The sequence below is a fragment of the Dioscorea cayenensis genome, chromosome 1, assembly GCF_009730915.1.
Source record: "Dioscorea cayenensis subsp. rotundata cultivar TDr96_F1 chromosome 1, TDr96_F1_v2_PseudoChromosome.rev07_lg8_w22 25.fasta, whole genome shotgun sequence".
NCBI lineage: Eukaryota > Viridiplantae > Streptophyta > Magnoliopsida > Dioscoreales > Dioscoreaceae > Dioscorea > Dioscorea cayenensis.
Genome location: NC_052471.1, coordinates 24,816,034 through 24,821,625, shown reverse-complemented (window position 1 = coordinate 24,821,625; position 5,592 = coordinate 24,816,034). Strand labels below are relative to the sequence as shown.

The following is a 5,592-nucleotide window of genomic DNA, read 5'->3' as shown; positions in this document are numbered from 1 at the left end:
ATGAGTGATATATAAGGTGATTTTGGGGAGGATTGAGAGGACTTTTTGGAGAGTTTTTTGGCAGCCACCATTTGGGAGAAAGGAGAGGAACGAAGACATCATTTTGGGGAGAGTTTGGCTTGAGTCTTGGGAAGATCAAGGGGCTTGAAATTCAAGGCGAAAGCTTCATCATCAAAGGAGGAGGAGGAGCATTCAGTATTCCTTGGGCAAGAAGAAGCATCATTCGTCTGGCATTCTCCCTCCTCATCATCATTTTGACTAGAGAGTGTCATTTATGCATTTACTTCTTGTTTTTGTTATGTTTGAGATACTTGTTTGTGTGATGGCACACTAGACCCCAAGGCCACCGGATGTAGGTGAACCTTGGGGGGTTCATCATGTATTTTGGATGCTTCACTTTTATTTGCAGTGCATTGCTGTGATTTATGTTTTAGCTTATTGTGTTTTATGCGTAGAACTATTATGTGGAGAAATCCTTAGTTCTTGTTTGAGTTGTACACATAGACGTGACCTACTATCGTGTACTAGATAATTATTGAGCTAGAATAGGAGATCTTTGACCAACATGCCGAGAAATCGGATGTAGGTTGCCCCTCCAAACCATGAGGATGAACTTAGGTGAAGTGTATCCTTGTTGCGCGATCTCCATTCACTTAATACAATCATAGGAATATGATTTAGGAGAGATCCTTATCATCATTTGTACGGGATTAGGGTTTAACCGCCGAGAAATTGGGGTTGAACTATTATTGAGGTCCGTCGGTCTAAATCACCCTTGCTATTTTATTCTTTTGCATCCATACATCATGATGACCCCTCTTGGGAATCCTCATTCCTAGCCCTATTCTTATCATCATTGCTCTTATGATTTTCTTGCTCGCCTTGGAATTGTTATACTTGTGTTTTATTTACATTCTTGCATGTATTAGAGTAATATACCATGCTTAAGTGGTAAGGTTAGAAAGTAAGTGATGGAGGAGTAATAAGAGCTCGTTAGCCCCGTGGAATACAATACTTGGGCTTTTGCACAAGGTATTACTTGGTGACCCTGTACACTTGCGGCCGATCAACCATGTTTTTGGCAACGTTGCCGGGGACATTAAGGAACTCTAGGAAACTTCTAGCTTATTGCTCTAACCATTTTTTCTTTTCTTTTATTTCTTCTTTTCTTTTGTCTTGCTTCTTTTTTTAGCTTAACTTTCTCTATCTTTATTGACTTTGCAAGGTATTGTTCATGACACGAGCAAATCCATCAAATTTAGTGGCACAAGACAACAAAATTGAGAGAACCTTGAATCGAAGACTTAGAGAAGTGGGTGAAAGCACTAGTGAAAGAAACATCAAAATTGAGGACACAGAATCTGTAATCATGGCAGAAGAAAGACGTACTTTATCCGAATATGAAAGGCTGCAATTCACGGGCGAAGAATTTAGTGTGTAAGCGCCATCCATCACCACAAATAATTTTGAGATCAAGGCAAGCACCATTGGCATGGTACAAAATTCAGTCCAATTTAATGGTCTTGCAAATGAAGATGCCCATGGTCATATTTCCTGTTTCCTTCAAATTTGTTCTACTTTCAAGATAAACGGGGTGACTGAAGATGCGATCCAGCCACGACTATTTCCTTTCAGTTTGAGAGATGGAGCATACCGGTGGTTCACATCCTTATCGCCGGGGTCGATCAAAATATGGAAAGATATGGTGGAAAAAATTTTGGGAAAGTATTTTCCTCCTAGCAAAGCGGCAAAGCTAAGGCAAGAAATTTTGGCATTCAAACAAGGAGAGTCAGAGACACTATTTGAAGCTTATGAGAGATTCAAAGACCTTCTTTTGAGATGTCCCCATCATGGCTTTGCTTCTTGAATGTGGGTTCTAATCATCTACAACGGGTTGAACTATGCAACTCGTCAATTAATTAATGATGCAGCGGGTGGATCTCTTAGTAACAAATACCTCGATAAAGCTGAGCAACTCCTTGAATCAATGACAAGCAATGAGTCTAATTGGGCCTCAAGAGGTGCACCACATAAAGGGGCCGGAATTTATGAAGTTAGTTCCTATGATGTTATTGCCGCAAAGGTTGATGTGTTGTCTCGGAAGCTATACATGCTCATAGGTAGTAGCTCGAAATCAGAGTTAGTGATGAGTTGTAGCACTTGTGGTGGAGGGCATGGAGTCGCCCAATGTCCTATTGCTAGTTCCTCCATCACCCCAATTGAGAATGTTGATTATATTGGGGGACAAAGGCCACAAGGGAATCCTTACAGTTCAACTTATAATACGAGGTGGAAGTAGCACCCGAACTTTTCATGGAATCAGGGGCAACAACAAAAAGCTGCACTGGCTCCACAAGGTCTCCAAATACAACAACTAGTGCTAGAGAAGAGGTTCACTACTAAAGATGTGCTTGCAAAGTTCATGATCAACACTGAATCAAGGTTTAATAGCATAACCAGCAATATGGATTCTCACATCTGTAAGGTGAGTGCTCAGCTTGCTCAACATACCGGACAGTTCAATGAAATTGGCTCCATTTTGCGGAACCTTCAAGCTTCTGTACAGTCCCTTGAGAACCAAGTGGGGCAACTTGCTAAAGCAAATTATGAACGACCTTCAGGCAGTCTTCGTAGCAACACTGAGGAGAACCCAAGAGAGCACTTGAAGGCCATTTCCCTTAGAAGTGGGAAACAGGTTGAGACAAGGGTCGGAGTTGACCCAAGTGTCAAGGAAACTGGGGTAACCAAAGTGGAAGACCCTACCATAATGGAGAAAGTTATTGGGAAAAGTAAGCATAGTGAAGATAAGGAAACTCTACCAAAGATTTCATCAAAGCCATCTAAATACAAACCTCCTATTCCCTATCCGTCTAGATTGAAGCAAGAAAAGGAGGATGCTCAATTCAGAAAATTTATCAACATCTTCAAGCAACTCCACAAAAATATCTCGATTGTGGAAGCTTTAACTCAAATGCCCAAGTATGCCAAGTTTTTAAAAGAACTGCTATCAAACAAGAGAAAATTGGAAGAAGAGGGCACAGTTGCACTCACGGGAAATTTCTCGGCTATTTTGGAGAAGAAGCTCCCACAAAAATTGAAAGATCCGGGAAGCTTCATAATTCCATGTGTACTTGAGGGTGGAGTTCAAGAAAATGCACTAGCGGACTCGGGGGCAAGCATTAATGTTATGCCCTATACCATGTATGTGAAGCTTGGTCTTGATGAACTTAGACACACGAGAATGATTTTACAATTGGCGGATCGATCAACAAGGAAGCCTCGTGGGATTGTAGAAGATGTGATTGTCCGGGTGGACAAAATTATGTTTCCTATGGATTTTGTCATCATGGATATTGATGAAGATGTGGAGACACCGTTGATTCTTGATCGGCCATTCCTCACTACCTCCGGTACCCTAATTGACCTTAAAAGAGGAAAATTAACATTAAGAGTTGGTGAGGAAGAAGCAGTGTACACTCTACCCGCGGCCATGAAACACTACTTAGACCATGATGACATGCTTTATTTTGTTGACGAAACTGAACATTTAATTTCTGATTGTGTGCAGGAGGTGCTATCATTAAACCCATTGGATGAGTACTTGGGAGAGTTAGGAAATGAAGATCAAGAAGAACCTCACTCTCCTCACACCCATCCAACACCTCAAGAAAAGGAGGTACAATCCCCACCTCCTCTCACTCATGAAAAATGTGAAGTTTATTCATTGATGTCCTTGAATTTACCGGGATGAAACACCAACAATTCAAAGATGACAGGGGGAAATTTCAAATTATTTTAGCCCCGATGAGGTAAGTAAAATGGTACGTCAGGCTCGTGACGTTCAACAAACGCTTCTTGGGAGGCAACCCAAGCATTCGGTGGTTTATTTTTATTTCTGTGTGTTCTTTGTGTACATGTTCATGTCATTTTTCATATTTTCTTGAAGTTGTTAATTTGAATAAGTCCATGCTCTAATTATTTTGTTTATCATAATCATTGTCCATGTGGTTGTTTACTTGGTTTTATTGCGGAGTAACACTTGATTTGGTTATCATTTTATGCATTAGATCAAAAGTTTGAACCATTATTTCATGGTGAAGATGATCTTAGAACACTTTGTAACCATGGTCATGTATTTGGAGAAGCAACCAAGGCCTTGTTGCATGTTTTTAAAGCCTTGATGGCCTCAATAAGCTACTCATTGAGACTGATAAGTGCTTGTGCGATATGAATGCGAAGTGTTCATTCCTTATGTTGAGCATTACTTTTCTCAAGTTTTTACATTAATATGTGTGTTTTTATGTTACTTTTACGCAGGTAAGGCTGTGAGGTGATAAACGCCTAAATGTACGTATTTTATATATATTAATCTTACATTATTTGTGTACATTTTAATGAATTGATGCCCGTTTAAGCTTAAATTGGTTATTTCGGTGTTGCAGATCTTAAATGAGCCGAGCGAAGCTCAAAAATGCAAATTAGATAAATTCGACACCAAAAATGGCATTTTTGGGGTGTTGGCACTGTAGCAGGCATTCGGCTGTGAGCTTCACAGGGTCCATGCGCTCGCATGGTGCCTGCGAGGTTTGCTGGAATTTCACAACACTCGGTTACTGTAGTAGAAACACCGTAGCAGAAACACTATAGCTGAGTACTGTAGCACCAACACCTTTTCTGGGCAAAATGGCAGTGAGCTTCACGGGCTCCATGCGCCCGCATGGTGCCCGTATGGACCTGACGGGATATATAAAGAGGCTGATTTTCTAGGGCAAAGGAGAGCTTTTTGGAGGGGGAGTTTTTCTCTAGGGTCTCTTAGGCCGCCGCCCCACTCTTCCCGCCGGCGATCTACTACGCAAGACTTCACCAAGAGGGAGACAAACTTTGGAGGAGAAGATAGGGAGAAGATCCTAGGCATCAAAAGTATCATTTGAGTGGAGATCTCTTCAAATCTTCAAGATCTTCACCATCCAAGGGGATTTAAAGCTAGAGGGAGTAGTTCTTACTTATTTTCTTGTTTACTTATTCCTTGGACTTGTATGAGCATTCCTCTTTCATGAGGAACTAACTTATTTGTGATTTGGACATGATGAACTCTAGGGTTGATTGTTTGTAATTTGGATGATCATCTTTATTGATGCATTGTTTGGATGTTGTATTTCTTTTATGGAATCTTGTAGTTTGTGGTTCAAGCCTTGTGTACTTTGATGTGTTGATTTGCATGAGAACTCTGTATTTCAACTTCTAGGTTGTACTTGGTTGCATGACCATCGCCCTTATACTAGACACGCTTGGCTTGGAAGGGATCCATGTACAAATACACCGTGACCATCGGGTATTTTGTACCCCTCCAGCAATTAGGGTTGGACCTAGTTTGAGTATCGACCCTGATTAGAGATTTCCCTAAGTGTAATGCAATCATACGAGGATTTGGGCGGAAGTAATTCTGACCCAATACATGTATGGGATTAGGGTTCAATTGCCGTGACCATCGGGTTGATCTAATTTAGGAGTCTCTTGGCCCAACTACCATCTCACATTTCAACCTAAATTCAGGACTTAATGACAACCCTAGGGGGACTCGTTGTCCAAATC

The 5,592-nt window shown here is 41.0% G+C and overlaps 1 non-coding gene across 1 annotated transcript; it reads right to left on the bottom strand.

Annotated features, from left to right (window-relative positions):
- Window positions 1-1,750: 1,750 nt before the first annotated feature.
- Window positions 1,751-1,857, bottom strand: LOC120268397. Its single transcript, XR_005538937.1, has one exon. It is a non-coding gene; the product is annotated as a small nucleolar RNA R71 (small nucleolar RNA).
- Window positions 1,858-5,592: the final 3,735 nt, after the last annotated feature.